Raw genomic sequence first — 17,472 nt, forward strand, 5'->3', positions numbered from 1 at the left:
ATGTGTGTCGCACATGTGTGTCACACGTGTGTGCGTGCGTGTGACACATGTGTGTGCGTGCGTGTCGCACATGTGTGTGCACTGTGTTGCCAGAGGAGGGAGGCGGGAGGCCTGACGGGCAGGCCTTCAGGGACAGGATCCTCGAGGGTCTCAAGCCTCGCCCTGTAGCAGAGAGGCAGGTCTCCATGCTCTTCTTCTCAAATGTATTTGTTTGTTTGTTTCTTGTTTCTTTACAAAAACTAAAAACCACATACCCTCACCTTCTAGCTTAACATTTAAAGGAACTGCTTAAGGTCACAGAACAGAACTCTGTCCTTCTGCAGAGCAGTTACCAGCGTGACGTGTGCACGTACATATGCTCTTTATTGCTAAGGGTGGGTGTGCGCTCACGCAGGCTGGACGCCCAGCTCTGGGGGCTCCCTCAGGACGCACAGCCCCGGGTCGCTCTCCCAGACGCCTCTGGGTCGCTCTCTTCCTCTGCCGCTTATTGGAGAGAGTTTCCTGTGCGGAGAGAGATTTTCTTGAGAAATTCCAGGACTTCCAACCCTGTCCTGACCCTCTCTTGGGATCCCAGCGGCTTGGCCGGCGACGCCCTGGGGAAGGGCTGAGAGGCAAGTTTGCGTGGAGGAGGGGTGGGGAGGCTGGGTTTGGGGAGGCTGTTGGCGAGGGAAGAGCAGACGCAGAACCACAGCTTCAGAGGCACGAGAGGCAGAGGCAGAGGCGTCTGAGAAGGCCTGGGAAGCAGGTCCCAGGCGGGAGGTGCTGGCGGCGAGGGGTGTGGAGCCCGCCAGCGCGGCGACCTCCCTGGGCCTGGGCACCGGGGTGTGTGGGTGTGTGACTGTCCCCCTCACCCCCGTTATGTCTGGAAAGAGGCTCAGGCTCACTCAGTTCAGCCAAGGAGGGTGGGGAGCCCACAGGTGGCTGGTGGCCCCGGGACTGTGGACTCTGGTGTGGGGCTCACAGGGTCCCCCTAGGATAGAGTCTCCTCTCATCCAGAGCTGCTCACGGCTCACGTGGGTCCTCCGAGTGGACAGTGCTTCCCTTCTCACCAGGGGGATGACCCCTGTGGTCACCACACCGTTTTCCGCTTTACCTGAAGATTTTCCGATATTTTGAAGGATCGTGTCCAGAACCGATTGTTTCAGTTGTTGATCAGTTTTGGGGTGCTTCTTTCCTGGCGGAAAAATTAATAGAACAATCAGGTCTTTTGAAAGTTAAGGCAAGATTCCAAACGTCTTTTCAACGTTAGAAAAGACAGCAGTTCCAAGACAGCAGCATCTCACAGACCTCGTGACATGGCTCGTGGCCTCGGACAGGGTCGTGGAGACATCCTTCCAGGCAGATATCACCAGTGAATACAGGTGGAAAAGTTAAGTGTGTTTTAGCAAACCGAACCCAAGATGTATAGAAATGAAACTATCATGACCAACTGGGTTTATTCTGGGAATACAAGGCTGGTTCAACACTCAAAAATCAATTTTGTGTAACTCATGATACAAACAGCATTAAAAAAACAAAACAATTGATCATTTCCAAAGATCAGTGACTGGTGAACGGTGATTTATGGGCTGTAAGTTGTTATGCTAAAAGCAGTGACCTCTCTTTTTGTTGCCTCTTCTCTTGATGAGAGCGGATCGGCACCTACTCTAGGATTAAGTTTTTTGTTGAGTGAGAAGCTTGCCTAGGCTTCTGTGCATTGTCTGTGGCGGCTTTTGTGCCAGGAGGCAGTAAGGAATAAGCAGGAGCCACGTTGCCCCCGAGGCTAAATTATTTACTGTCTGATGTTTTACGAAAAAAGTTCACTGTGCTTACAACGGGCACTGAAACAGACTTGGCCCAAACCCAACACCCATTCACCATCAAAATGCTCAGCAAACTAGGAGTAGAAGGAACTGCTTCAGCCTAATGAAAGGGCTCTATTAAAAATGCCCACAGCTAACGTCTCCTTCAGTAAAAGCATCCTTAATGTTTTCACTAAGTTATGAAAGAATGTCCATTCTAACCACTCCTATTTATCATTCAGCATTGTATTGAAGCTGGGGTAATAAGGCAAGAAAAATAAGTAGAAGATATATATGTATGTATATATATGTATATAAATAAAACTGTTCACTGATGATGTGATTACAAAGAGAATCCTGATGATTCTGCAGGCAGTTTCCTGGAACTGAAGGGCGGGTTGCCCAGGGTGATGGTTACAGGATCAGTGTAAAACAATCACATCTTCACACACTAGAAACAGACAACTGGGAATGAAAAGTACCGTTTGTAACAACACCAAAGTAGTAAATGTGTGTGTATGAATATGATCAAACGTGTGCAGGGTTTTAATCACTGATGAGAAGAGTCACAGGAGACCTAAAGAAATAAAGTCACTGCAGGTTCAAAGACTAGATATTGTCCAGATGTCGGCTTCTTCCCAAGTGGTCTATGGAGTTGTTGAAATCCCAATCAAATCCACATCTGATTTTTTTTTTGTAGAAATTAAAAAGCTATGTCTTAAATTTTTATGAGAAGACAAAGGAACTAGAAGAGCTAAATTGATTTAGAAAAGCAAGACCAAAGTAGGAGGATTCACACTCTCTGATTTCAAGTATTGTAAACATATAGCGGCTTGTACAATGTGATATCTGAGAACGCATAGATCTTATGTCAATGGGATAAAAGAATCCAGAAATAGACCCACACACATGCCATCAACTGATTGATACCATCTGGCAATTTAAGAGCAAAATGTCAGCAAAAGCAACTCAACAGAGAAAGCTGAGCTTGTTCAACAAACGGTGTTGAAACAGTGGAACCTTGATGTGTGAGAAAGACCAGCGCACGATGTCTGTACCTTTCACAATGTACACCATGAACTGGCAGTGAGTCATGGTCCCAAACGTAAGAGCCGCAGCTGTAAAACTCCCAGAGAAGAACAGAGTGTTTGTGACTTTGAATTAGGCAAAGATTTCGCATATTTGACACCAAAAACATGATCCAGAAAATGAAAATTGATAAATTGGACTTGATCAATAATAAGAACATCTGATCTTTGAAAAACAATGTTATGCAAATGAAAAAGCAAACCACAGTCTGGTAGAAAATATTTTACAATCACATGTGTGATGAAGGACTTGTATCCAAAACATTCAGGTGCTTCTCAAAGTGCAGTAAGAAAGGAAACTAATAATGGACAAAATGTTTGAACAGAGGTTTGAGCAAAGACGTGTGTGTGCGTGCTCAGTCGTGTCCGACTCTTGAGACCGTGTGGACTGCAGCCCACCCGACTCCTCTGTCCGTGGGATTCTCCAGGCAAGAATACTGGATAGAGTCGGTTGCCATTTCCTTCTTCAGGGGATCCTCCTAACCCAGGGGTCAAACCTCGTGCGTTGGTGGGTGATTCATTTACCACTAGCCCCAGCAAAGCTCTACTAGCCTCAGCTTACAGATGATGGCACAGAAGTTCAGGGAGGCGAAGCAACGTAACCAGATCAGGAGCAATTTCATGGAGTTGGCTTTGTCTCTGGCAGCTGGAGCAAGTTCTAGATAAACCTGTGTCTCTGGGTGCGAGCTACTGGCTTCCAGACTAGCGACGTCAGTTCTGCTGTGAGCACACACCGGCCGGGCAGACCCCACCGTGTTCTCCGTGGCAACGTTTCTGGCTCATTAAAAAACGCGAGTGGAGCCGCCAAGAGAAACGCAGAAAGGACTGTGGTGGGGAGCAGCCAGAGCCGCTGCCCTGCCCCAGTGGCCTCTGGGAAACTCTCTGCTGGGGGAGGCTGAGAGGCGGGCATCCCCGAGAGGGGCCCCTTGTAGGTTCCCGAGCTCTGGCCCCAGGGCTTCCCAGACGGGGCCATGTGGCCTCAGATCTCACGTCCGAGAGCTGAGCTGTTGCCCTGGATGAATCTCACTCCACGTTCCTGTCCGACAGTCAGGCTCCAAGCAGACACACACTCTCAGCCCACAGTTGAGCGCTGCCACGCTCCTGGTGTGGCCTGTGGGCGCCCTGCCCGAGCACAGGCCAGTCCAGGCTCAGACGCTGGAGTCCCGGAGTCGTGGCTTCTCCGGGGCCGCAGCCTCCTCCCAGGGTGCTCGGGTGGACTTGAAACTGGAATGGGCTCTGACCACCCAGAGCCTCTTCCAATTGATCGCCGCAGTGGGTTTGTCCTGAGCAAACCTGTCTCAGAGACATGGGTATCACCCTCACGGGGCCGCGACCTGACCGCCTGGAGGAAGGGACACAGGGAGAAACACAAGCCTCCCTGAGCCTCAGTCCGTTTCCGAATCAGAGTAAGATGGCCACATATCAAACTTTATTTTGATTATCGTTTGACTCAGGAATTCCTGTTTGGGTTTGCCCCACAGTTACCAGTTTGCTTTAAAATTCTGTTGATGTGAAACTCTGGCTTTACCAGTCACATCAATGATGCACGTCAGCTTAATTCAGGCATTAAAGTTATTTTTTGGTAACACTCCCTGGAAAGCAGTACCCAAGTATGTGCTGTGTACTTAAAGCGGTGCCGAAAGATTGGAATGGAGGAAAGGAGGTGGAAGACACATGACGACCCCAGCACACGGTGAGTGAGGCTGAGGGAGAGTCGAAAGGAAAAAGGAAAGTTCGGCCCTTGGAGTGAAGAGTTAGTACAGTTAAAGTGGATATGTTACTCAAAGCAAGCACAGATTTAGCTCAATCCCTATCAAATTACCCACGACACTTTTCACAGAACCAGAACAAATAATCCTGAAATTTACACGGAACCACAAAAGACCCAGAATTGCAAAGCTGGAGGCATAGCCCTCCCAGGCTTCAGATAAGTGCTACGAGGCTACAGTAATCAAAGCCACGTGGCCCTGGTGGAAGCAGAGATCCATTTAACAGAAGAGAGCCTGGAAATAAACGCACGCACACACCCACAGCCAGCTGACCCAGGACAGGCGGCAAGACACAGCGGAGAACGGACAGTCTCTTCAGGAAGTGGTGCTGGGAAAACCGCACAGCGACTGGGGAGAACGGAGCCAGACGCTTCTCTCTCTGTCAGGATTCAAGCACCCAGATGCTGGCTTCTCCTGGGGCTTCCTTAACGTGAGCACCAGCAGGGCTCTCAGGGAGCTTCCTGAACTGCGGTTCCGTGACGTGTGTGAGTCAAACAGTCCCGTGGCGCCTAAACGTGTACGGTGAGGTGTGTCAGTTCTACCTTAGTGCAACGGGAAGGGAAAAAGAAGATCGCTATAATATTGCCTGAAGAGCAAGTTACAGAGTTTATACCGTATGTTTCAACTGTATTTTAAACATAAGCCTTGAAAAATGGCTGAAGGGAAAGAATAAGAGGAAAGATCTTGAAGTGATGAAAAGAACGGCCTCTAAAATACGAGCTGTCCAAACGCTCTTCATTAGAAAATTGCAAATTAAAACAAGATGGGAACACCCTGCTCGCCCATCAGCTTGGCGGTAACTGACAGTGTCAGCACGCACGGAGGGGAGGCTGGACCCCACGGCCTCTCCTCTGCACGCGGGTGCGAGCGGGGAGGGGCGGCCGGCAGGCCACCGTTACCGTTGCTGTGAAGACTGTCTGCAGTGCTCGAGGAGATGCGTGAGTCATGGTAACCCTCGGGGCCACTGGTTCGGTAAGATGCATCCAAACTGTGTTCTTGGATGGAGAGCATGGGAAAAAGGGGGAGACATTTGCGTGATTACATATTTATCGACATCTTCATACTTTTTCTTTAGAAGTTTGGGTTAAAACACCACTCTTGTTTTCAGATTTTATGGAAAGTGTTTTGGGAAGTTATTATGTATAATGAATACCGGGGTCAGGCATTATCTGACTATTAAGATTAAGAGTCACTCCATTTTGGAACCCTTATCCCAGTCCGAAGAATTTTCCCTGGAGATTGATTGCCAACAATAGAACAGTTCACATGTGCCAGGCTGCTCATCGCAGCAGTGTTTGCAGTGTTCGTAACTGCAGAGGTGGAAACACGTGCAAAGACTCTGCACAGGTAAGAGGGCACTAGTGTGGCTCACACGCCCCGTGGAAAGCCGTGCAGCTCTGAGAGCTAGACGGAGACCATTCTCAGGCGGAGTGATTTTCAGTGTTCAAGGCTGAGTGGAAACAAAGGCCGGAGGAGATGGACGGGGTGAGCCCCCTGAGCTGTGAAGGAGGAACACACGAGTGTCCCTCATCTCATCTGTGCAAAAGGAGACCCAGCAAGGACAGGGTGGAGCTGACAAGGCTGGTCCCCTGCGGCCGGGTGGGGTGATGGGGGCAGGAGGCTCGTCTGCTCCTTTTTCTATAGCTGTGACTCCCAGAACCACGGTGATGTGCCGCGGAGTCAAACGTAAATAAAGTGAGGTTAAGTTGCTCAGTCGTGTCCGACTCTTTGCGACCCCATGGACTGTAGCCCACCAGGCTCCTCCCTCCGTCCATGGGATTCTCCAGGCAAGAATACTGGAGTGGGTTGCCATTTCCTTCTCCAGGGGATCTTCCCAACCCAGGGATCGAACCCCAGTCTCCTGCATTGTAGGTAGATGCTTTTACCATCTGAGCCACCCGGGAAGTCCGTAAATAAGTATTTATAATTAACAGGAAAAAGGGACCAACGTGGAAAGCAAAGAGCAGCAGGGAACTGACGGAAAGAAGGCATACATGGAGTGCCTGGTGGGGGGGCAGCCCCGGGCCACTCTCAATCACGGGTGTCATTCTGCAGCGGGGAGCCCGGGTCTTCTCTAGGGTGGGGGTGGGGGGCAGCATCCTGAATCCAGGACTGAGCAGTGATTGAATATGTTGTGGAAAGTGGGGGCCAGGTTTCTGACAAAGTGGTACCAAAAGGAGCTTCAGGAAGGGTCCTGGAAGATCCCTGTGATGCTCGAGGGGTGCATTGTGGTTTAGAGACAGACAAGGGCAGCAGGGAGGCAGACGGGACTCAGCGCAGAGGTGCGTGTCTGCGTGTGGGCGTCTGTGCGTCTGTATGTGTCCGAGCCTGCTTCCGCCCAGGGCGTGCTGTGCTGCGAGAGAGTGAGGACGTGCCTGAGAGGCTGGGGCGACAGAGGACAGAAAGAATAAACGGAAGGCGTTCCCCGGGCAAGTTCGGGGGAAAGTGGACAAAGAAAATAGCGACATTCACACGCTAAAATTGGCAGAATAGAGTAACTATTTATGAGTGTGAGTGGGTATTAATAAGCATTTAAATATGCACACACATGCACACATATTTATAAAGGGCAAGCTGTTTCTTGAAGCAGAATCCCAGTTAGTAAGCAGAGATGCGTGACAGAAACAGAACACCACGACTTGGCCAACGCCACACGGGGCTGCAGGCGATCCGCACAAGCCCAAGTGCGGGACGCCTTCCGAGATGTTACAAATATCAGCCCTCTGCCTGCTCCGTATCCCAAATGCCAGCTGCCAGCCCACTGGAGAGATGGGGGATGGCCTGAAATGCAGATCCCCGGGCCCTGCCTGCAGAGAGACTCAGTGGGCCTGCCAGAGCGTGTTCTGAGGCCGCTCCCCTCCCGAGCAGCGGTGATCTGTGGAAAGCAGCCTCACTCTCCAGCCTGGGCTGTTCATCCCGGGAAGAGGCGTCTCTGTCTGCACCCTGCAGTCCTCCCACCGTGTCTGAGCTCAGGTGGGGGCCCGCCGGGGTGCATTTACCATTGAGAACTTTATCCTCAGTCTCCAGAGATATTGGTGACAAGTCTGCAAACTCGTGGAAACCCTCAGGAACACTGAGGTGGTGGCTCTCATTGATGCCGGCATCTTGATGAAGAGCATGGAAAAAATGAGGGAAAGTGTGAATGCGGGGATGCGCTGACCCACACTGCGCTTTGGAACTTGAGGCAGGGACGCTAGCACACTTTCCAGCTTCTCCTGACAACGTGCTCTGGTGAGTCAACACGCACAGGCGGGCATTCTCTGACCTCTGCAAACCCAGCCGTTTGGTGGATGTTCCGAGAGCTAATCCCAGGAACTGGCATTGACGTCTGGATGCAGAATTTCAAGAAAGCGCTGACCTTCCCTGCTGCTGAACCTTTCCATGCTCTGTTGCAGATTTCAGACACACGGCTCTCACCATCGTTGAGGTACTATTTGGACCTCAGCGTGCTATTTCCCTTTTCTGTGTGTGTTTGGACTACGCTAGCTGCAAACTCTGGGAGGTGGTGAAGCCTGGCGTGCTGCAGTCCATGGGGTCACAAGAGTCGGACATGACTGAGCGACTGAACAACAGCACAGCTGCACTTGGGGAAAGCACGCTGTTTCGTTCGCTACCAGCTCTGTGGCCGGGGCCAGTCCTTTCAGACCCCAGTTTTGTCCCCTGTCAGCTGGGGTCAAGTCCCCGCCCCTGCTCTCAGGAGGCTTAGGGGAGCGTCACACTCACAGGGTAGTCGGAAGCTACGACCTGCATGCATCCTGGGGTCCTGCAGCGGCTAAACCCCACAGGCACCAGGCCTCTCCTGCACGTGTCCCCGGAGACCACCCAGATACAGGAGCTTGCCTCTGCCTGTCTGGGTTTGACCTTCCCACCTCGGGAAGATTACGGAAAATATGGAACTATCTCCATCTGCTTGTGCCCCAGGAGTAGCTGATCTCAAAGATGCTGCCAAGATGGGACTGTGCGTACACACCGCAGACCTCCAGGAATACAGGCAGTTAAGGCTTGAAAAGGTGTATACTTGCTTTTTTTCTTTGTCAGAGTCGCTGTTAATGTTGTTGAGGTTGCTATTGTTGTCAATGTTGGTAGTGGTTTTTGTGCTTCAAAAAATGATGATCTATTTGACTCCATCATCTCCTTGACTAGAATTTCATCTTGGGAAAAGCACAGGACACGTGTTAAACCCTTCTGCTCTGTGCGGCCCTAAGGCAGTCGGTGAAAGCAGGACTGGACTCAAGCATATGGGGAGACGGACTTGGTTTCTAAAAATCTTGCCCAGGGGTGGGGAGACCACTGCCTCCCTAAGTAAATTCTGGAAACCTGAGCTCATCCGGGTACCTGGACATGCCACTGGAGATAAGATGCTGGAAACCTGACCCTGCGTGGTTATGATTCTCCTTCTGCCCCAGGGGCCCGCTCTGTCCCCTCTGAGACACCCTACCTGTGTGATCTGCGCCCCGGCAGGCAGGCAGGGAGGCAGACACAAGCGTCTTTCCTGATTTCTACCCAAGGCGGCCTGCTTCCTGCCTGCGCCTCCCTGCACCTGCCCCGGGAGCGTCTGACGCGGGCCCTGGACTTGGTGTCCGGCAGCCCTGGACCACTCCTGGCTCTGTGCTCACCGGACGTCCTCTGACACAAGTGTCTCTCGGGCCTCGGGCTTCCTTGTCTATATGATGGGATCTGTGCTTATCTCATCAGGATTTGTTTGGGGTTCAAACAAAGCCATGCATGTCGGACACGGTTAACACAGTCAGGGACCAGTGTGGGGGCCACATGAACACACGTCAGCACTGAGCCCCAGCTTCAAACCCCGCGGCCAAGCTGACCAGCCTGTCCACGCGCTGGGTTTGTGCTGACTCCCGCCCAGCGGGGAGACCGACCCACCCCGGTTCGCCCTGCTTTTCCTGTTTTATCAAGAAAGTCCCACATCCCAGGAGCCCCTCGGTCCCAGCAAGGAGGCCGGCTGGTCCACCAGTTCCAGCTCACTTGGAGACACATGGAAACGTCCACACCTGTGGGCGTCATACACGTAATTGTCTCTGGAAAAAATTCCAGGTAGCGATGAGCCCAGCAGACGTGCAAGGTGAGAAATGCCTGTGCTTTTAAACTTTGTGCATTTTCTAATTTAAACTTTCCTTTTTGAGAAATGGGATGTTGAACATGCAAGCGGACGACGACCAGACCTGCATCACACGAAGAGAACTCTGACCTCCGTGTGAGCGCCCGCGGGGCAGCCGGCGGCCTCTGGACGTCACGCCTGCAGGACGCTGACCGCTGCCCCCGCAACAATCCCGGAGACCAGACACCCGCCACGGGCACCGTCAGACCCTCCAGGACAGTGTGAGTCACAGCCGCTCCTTGACCCGGTGGGGCAGGGTCCTCCCCAAGTGGGCACCTGACCCTGGCCCCGGGTCTAACCAGCAGCCCTGCTCGGTGGTGTCCCCGATCACCCCTCCCGTCTGGTGAGGCCTCAGACCCGGCCACCTCCCCCGCCTGTGCGGCTTGCACCAGGGTATCTGGGCGACGACCCCCAGCCCCCCGCCCCGCCAGACACGGCCGCGTTTGAGAGGAGGAGGTTTCTTACCGAATACTCCAGGCATATCCTCCTGAACTTTTGTATTATTCATTGTAGTAGTTGTACCTGGGGTGGGGGAATAAAGACCCTAGTAGGTTAACAATGTTTCTCGAACTGGCACCGACTTCTCTCCAAATAGGTTTGTTTTGTGGGCCCACCAGCCTGCTCGAGGGGAGGGAGCCCTGCACAGGATCTGGGGACTCAGGGCTTGTCTGGAAGGAGGTTGGAGGGTGATGACGGGTGGCCCTGCTCTGGGAACCAACCCTCTTCCTGGGCAAGCTCACTGGCGCCACCCTCAGGGAGGGTAAGAAGGGGCACACACGTTCTCCTGTGTAAAACACACTCTCCTCCCCGATGACTGGTTCCAGCCGCGAGCCTGTCTGGGGCTGAGGGAGTGGCGTGGAGGAAGGGAGACGGGCATGGTCGCCTGTCCTCTGCCCCTCTGGTTGGGGACCTGAGAGCCTGGCCCCTGCATCTCCTCATCTGTAAACAGCGACCCCGGGGGGCTCAGTCCCCGGGGGCTGGCCTCTGGAAGCCAGTCCTCCGTGGGGCCCTGGACCCCGGCTCCACCTTCCCGGCCTCGCTGACCTGAATCAGCCAGGTGGGGCCGGGCGGGGTGCAGAGACCCTGAGCACCAGTCCCCACTGCACCCCAGGGCGCCTCCCACTTTTCTCAGAGCTGGTGTCGGGGTCCACGTCCTCCACTCAAGGTCAAGATCAGCCCCATCCTTCAGCCCCAGGGGGACCAGAGAACAGATGGTTGACCCCCAGGACCCCAAGGAGACCAGAGAGCAGACGGCCACCCCCAGGACCCCGGGGACCCCAAAAGACCATAGAGCAGACGGCTGTCCCCCAGGACCCCAGGGACCCCAAAAGACCATAGAGCAGACGGCTGTCCCCCAGCACCCTGGGGCCCCCAGGAGACCAGAGAGCAGACGGCCGCCTCCCAGGGAGATGAGAGAGCAGATGGCCCCCCCAGGACCCCAGGGGACCCCAAAAGACCATAGAGCAGACGGCCACCCCCAGGACCCTGGGGGACCCCAAAAGACCAGAGAGCAGACGTTTGCCCTCCAGGACCCCAGGAAGATGAGAGAGCAGACGGCCGCCCCCAGGAGCCCCGGGCAAGGCCACCTTCCCATTGCTGCACACAGAGCGTTCAGGTGGTGTCTGCAGGCGTTCAAGTTTCAGCACTAAACCAGTGACAACGCGGATTTTGAAATGGTTTTAATGACGGACAATCTGCATAGCAATCGCTCATCTGGCGCACGCGGGCTCAGAACAATGCAGGGAAACTGCACAGAAAGGTCTGTGCTGTGATGACAATCGCTTCCCAGTGTGCTGACCTCCGTCGGCGCCGCAAACAAAAGTACAGTCCTCTTCGGAGGCGACGTTAGCGAGTCATTACGGACGGGCACAGCTGCTCCTGCAAGCGCTTTGTTAAAAATATTCTCCTCATTTCGCGTCTGTCCCTAATTATAATGGAGCCATTGTGCAAGCCCGCCCGCGCGTGTGTGCAGAGAAATATTGATGTTTGTGACATCCGCCCGGCCCGTGCAGCACACTGTCAAGTGTGGCTGCCTGTCCGCCTGCGTCTCCTCCTGCCGTCCAGGGTCCACCGGGCCTGTGCCCACGCGGGACGCCGCCGCTTGCTCCGTGTTTGCACAGTGCGCGTCCTGGCCCCGGCACGGGCTCGCCGCGGAGTGCTGCGGGTGTGCTCTGCTCCATCGGGGAAGTCAGGACGGTGACCTCGGCCCTCCTGGGGTCCAGGGCCACTCCCTTCCCTGCCTCGGGGTCAGGCCGGCCCGGTGGCCGCCGAGGCTGGAGGCCGAGAGCAGAGACCACGGCCCGGGACCGGCCTGAGCTGCCCTCGGGGTCACCGCGGACGCTCTGTTGGGACGAGGAGCCGGTCGGGCTCAGGGCTGCGTCGGGAGACTCGGGTCAGTCCCGGCGGGAGCCATTCCCGCGGGCGCCGGGGCGGAGAGTCAGAAAGGAGCGGCAGCGGGGAGCCAGCGCGGGGTGAGCCCCGTCCTGCCCGTCACAGACCCCGCGCCCCGGCACCCAGAGGATGCCTTCTTGCAGGCGCCTCAAAACTCGGTGTCCTGAGGAAAGACCACTGGGAACGCCAGCTTCCTCATGGTGAGGTCAGGCCGGGGACCCCCTGCCCTCCCGCCCAGACCCGGAGCGGGCTGGGCCTCCCCGGTCACTCGGGGCCGGGCCGAGGCCGCGTCCTTCTCGGGGGAGCCGCCCGAGCCCCGTGGGGGCCTCCAGGGCCGCTCGTCCACTGGGTGCCGGACAGGGGGCCTGGCAGGGCCTCGTTCCTTGGGCTTTTCTCTTGAGGAGGCTGGGAGGGGGCCTGGGCTCAGGTCTCCTGGCAGAAAAGCAGGGTCACGGGGGACCACGCCCCCCGCACTCCTCGGGCAGCGGGTCACATCCCAGGAGGGGGGCGTCCACTGTCGCCTTCCTCCACCCAGGGGTTGGCATGCAGCGGCCGGAGTCCAGTGGGCCCTCCTGGGTGGGATTCGAACCCGCCGCCCATGAAGGACGTTGAGACCCAGGGGGAGGTTTGGGCGTGGGCCAGGATTGGCCCTGCTCAGGCGTTTTCTTCATTTTACTAGTGCTTCAGTGACGCTGAAGGCGCGTAAAAGAATGCCCTTCTCTTAGCAAGACGCATTTGCAGGAGGTCGTAAGACAGTTCGGGCGATGCTGAAATGCTCCAAAAACCACAGAAGAGTGTGTTTGTGCAAAAGAAGATGGCAACCTGTGTGCGACTGAAGCCAGGTAACGGAGCTTCTCTCCACGGCGCCTCTACATCTGGGTAAGCCAGAAATTTCCACCATAAAAGCTAAAGTGTATAATGCATGCTACTCTCCCATCCGGAAAACTCTTCGAATATAGGATAGCTGTGCAGCTTGCTCCATCCTCCAGGAATAAGTGGTAAATCTGGGGAGGCACGTAGGGGAAGGGCCTGGGAGAACCCTGTGCCCCCGGACTCACCCAGGGCCCCCGTTTCCTCCCGGCCTCGACCGCCCCCGAAGCTGTACCTGAGGTCACGTTGATCAGCCAGAGCTCGGCTCTCTGCCCGCAGTAGAGCAGCAGGATCAGGAGGGTCACTCCCGTGGTGGCCGCCATGCTCCTCCAGCAGGAGGACCCGCTCCTGAAGGCCCCTCAGTTTCTCCCGCCTCGGTCTCCAGGACACAGCGGAATGCCCAGGGTGTGTGACATCACGGCAGGAGGGGAGCCGGGTCCTGCCCGTGTGTGGGGGGTCGTGACAGGGAAGAGGGGGCCCCCCGGGGCCATGGGGAGTGGGGACCCTTCTCCTCACCCCTGATGAGCTCCTCCCTCAGACCTGTCGGCCCTGGGACCTGGCAAACCCCAGCAGTCCAGCTTCGGGCAAAAGAAGTGGTTGGAAGGAGGCCGGGGCTCATGGAGCTGCAGAGCTGGAGCTGGCAGGGCAGTGGGGGTGGTGCCCAGGCCTCCCCATGTCCCCAGGGCCCCGCAGCACCTGTCCCCTTCTCCACCCTGGGGGAATCTCGCTCCACTTGCGCCAGTGAGCTGACCCCACGGCACGCCCTCTGGCGGGCTCAGCTGGGCCCTGTGTGTGCAGTCGTGTCCGACTTTGCGACCCCATGGACTGTAGCCCGCCAGGCTCTCTGTCCGTGGGATTCTCCAGGCAGGAACACTGGAGTGGGCTGCCATTTCCTCCTCCAGGGGATCTTCCCGACCCGGGGACTGAACCTGCGTCTTCTGCATTGGCAGACGGACTCTGTTGCTGAGCCTCCAGGGAAGCCCGTGGGCCATAAGACATCCCACACCCCGGTCCTGGACTGCCTCCTGTGTCTGGGGTCGGAGTGGGGTGGCTGGTTCCCCCAGGGCGAAGTGGGGCCAGGTGGACAGTCCTCCAGCCACAGGGCGGTGGTCCTGGACGCACAACAGCCGTGCCCTCTAAGCCCGGGACGCCATCTAAAGATGACGCAGCTGCTGGAGGACTTTGGCTTTTTTTACTGAGGATTCCGGGAACTGATGCGGACGTGTGGACAGCAGTCTGCCTTGAGGAATGGCCCCGGAGGATGCTGAGAGCATCTGCAGTGTCTGCAGCCTTATTAAGTGTAAACAGGGCTCATATTTGCAGGTGGCATGGTGGGTTCCGTGTCCTACGTGAGCTGGTCAGTGGTCTGAGGACACACAGACCATTGGTCTGAATGCTCTCCACTCAAGTATGGTCCTTGGACCAGCATCCTCAAGGGGAAAACGGCACCATGGAAGGACCCACAGTCCGACCCACTGTCTGCGGCCACCAGAGGCAGCAGAGAAGCCCGCGTCTGCAGTGACCATCCAGGGGGGAACGTACCGCCCACAGGAAACCGTGGAGGTGGACGCGTTGCTACAGTAGCCAGCCAGAAGGTGAAGCTATCTCGGTCATCGTCCAGGTCGGCCCCCGCCTGGACCGGATCAGGAGCCGACAGTTTCCCGTGGTTTAGCCTCCACTTGCAGTTCAGACCAAGCAGAGCCAGCTGGCTCGCACACAGGAAGCTCTGGACGTTCCCCTGCGAGGGTGTGGGCAGCCCCACCTCCGGCAGGGGTGTCCTGAAGACTCTCCAAACACGCAGAGCTGTCATCTTGTGGGTTCTGGGGGCAGACGCCCCCGCTGGGGCCCCGGGGCAACGGGAAGGTGTGCGCAGCGCCGTGTGCCTCCCAGGGGCCCCGCGGAATTTGTCTCCTCCTCCTGCTCCCGGCCGCGCCGCTTTCCTGGGCTGCGGCCTCGCGTCCCTCCTCCAAGCCCGTCCTGCCCTTCCTCCACGACCCGCAGAGCCCTGGTTGGCGCCTGCGTGTGCCAGCCTGAAGGGGCCACACCGCCTGTGTGGATGGGACGATATTCTGGATGTTTCTGTGAAGCTATTCAGAGTGAGATTTATGTTTCAAGTGGGGGGCTTTGCAGTTACAGTGAGACATATACTGTATGGTTCTACTTCTGTGAAATATTTGAAGTGGTCAGGGGCACAGAGAGAAAGCAGAGGGGTGGGAGAGGGGTGGAATGGGGCTGTTTAAAGGGGACAGACTTTCTGTTTCACAAGATAAAGAAAATTATGAGGCTGTTCCCATTAAATGGTTTAACCAGTTTGTGTAAAATATTAAATTACAGAGTTAAAGCTTGGCGGAAATGGGCTTTTTAGAAGCTAACAATTCTAAGTATATTCTGCTCTTCAAAGAAATGTCTTTTTTCCTTAAAAGGAGCTATGGGGATAGAGGAGGTGGTGACTGAACAGCCACCTGACTGGAGTTTATGTCTCTGAACCTTACACTTCAGCATGCCTACAGTGTTGAGTTTTATGTTACCTTGTTTTTCAAATTGGGAGGGAAAAATGCACAGAGATAAAGTGCATGGAAGAGTCTGTGGCGTGTATTAAGTACTCAGTAAATGCTAGGAATGAAAGGAAACTAAAAATATAAGCTGGGTGATTGTGGGTGGGCCTCGTCCAATCAGTTGAGGGCCTGGATAGAAAAAAGAAAGACTGAAGTTCCCCAAGCAAGAGGGATTTGTGCAGATGGAAGGCAGCACCAGCTCCTCCCTGGGTCTCCAGCTGGCTCACCTGCCCTGCCATCGTAGTTGTGAGTCAATTCCTTAAAATAAATCTCTCCATAAATACCTACGGGCTTCCCAGAGAAGACGGGTTAGATTGACTTCTAACCGTCCATCCCAGAACTCAAACCTGAATATTCGTTGGAAGGACTGACGCTGAAGCTGAAGCTCTAGTACTGTGGCCCCTGATGCGAAGAGCGGACTCAGAAAAGACCCTGATGCTGGGAAGGATTGGGGGTGGGAGGAGAAGGGGACGGCAGAGGATGGGATGGCTGGATGGCGTCACCGACTCGATGGACCTGGGTTTGAACAAGCTCCTGGAGTTGGTGAAGGACAGGGAGGCCTGGAGTGCTGCGGTCCACGGGGTTTGAACTCGATGGACCTGGGTTTGAACAAGCTCCTGGAGTTGGTGAAGGACAGGGAGGCCTGGGGTGCTGCGGTCCACGGGGTTTGAACTCGATGGACCTGGGTTTGAACAAGCTCCTGGAGTTGGTGAAGGACAGGGAGGCCTGGGGTGCTGCGGTCCACGGGGTTTGAACTCGATGGACCTGGGTTTGAACAAGCTCCTGGAGTTGGTGAAGGACAGGGAGGCCTGGGGTGCTGCGGTCCACGGGGTTTGAACTCGATGGACCTGGGTTTGAACAAGCTCCTGGAGTTGGTGAAGGACAGGGAGGCCTGGAGTGCTGCGGTCCACGGGGTTTGAACTCGATGGACCTGGGTCTATATCTGGTCTATATCTGCAAAACAGTTTGCTGGAATTTGTGTGAAACCTGTGCATCAATTTGAGGAGACTTGTTAAACGTTTTTTTTCTTTGCCTGGATTGATATGACTGAGTGACTCTTTCTTCATTAGCTTGCTAAGATGGCCAGTCATACTGAGAAGTTTCCACAGTTTTATCTTTATCACTGATTATTTTCTCTTTTCTCCACTCTGCTGTTGAGCCCATTTTGTGCGTTTTAAATTCCTTTCAGATGCAGTATTTGCTAATTCTGAAATGTCTGTGTGCTTCTGCCTTGTATTTTCTCTTTGTTTGCGGAAACCTTCTCTGTCTTTGTTGAGGCTTTCTGTCTTTTCATGTGTCTCCACTGCGTTTGTAAATGCTTGCCGAAGCATTTTTGCCATCGCTGGTTCCACGTCCTCTTCAGAGACTTCTCGCGCTTGTTATTTCAGAGCTGGCATCTGTTGAGCTTCTGTTCTTGTTCCACTTGTCATTTTTCCGGTTCTTGGTGTGGCAGACGGTCGTCTACGGAACTGTGGATGGTGTGTGGATCATCTTATAAGACATGGATCTCTGAAACCTGTCCATAGCAGGCAGGCCGCTGACCCCAGGCTGGGGTATTTATTACTGTCAGCCGGGGTGGAAGCCTGGGTTCCCCGCTCAGCCTGCTCCACCATGACCCCAGAGGTGGGCTGGCTGCCTTATCTTCAGCTCCACGATGGTGCAAGCCACCTTCTGCTGGCGGGCTGGGGACAGGGTCCAAATTTCTTCTGTGCTGTTTGGCTAAAGAGGAGCCATCGCTGTGGAGACACTGCTGACCTTGGGGAGCCGACCCGTCTCCTGGTCCTTAGGCTGCAGAGCAGGCTTTTGCGTTCAGATCTCTGGGTGTTTCCAGGTTGGTCGCTTTCTCTGGTGCCTGGTGGGAGCCCTGGGCCAGACTGCAGATCTGGGGGCTCCTGGCCAGGC

Source organism: Moschus berezovskii, chromosome 13, assembly GCF_049115385.1.
Source record: "Moschus berezovskii isolate FMDL1 chromosome 13, NW_MosBer_1.0, whole genome shotgun sequence".
Classification (NCBI taxonomy): domain Eukaryota; kingdom Metazoa; phylum Chordata; class Mammalia; order Artiodactyla; family Moschidae; genus Moschus; species Moschus berezovskii.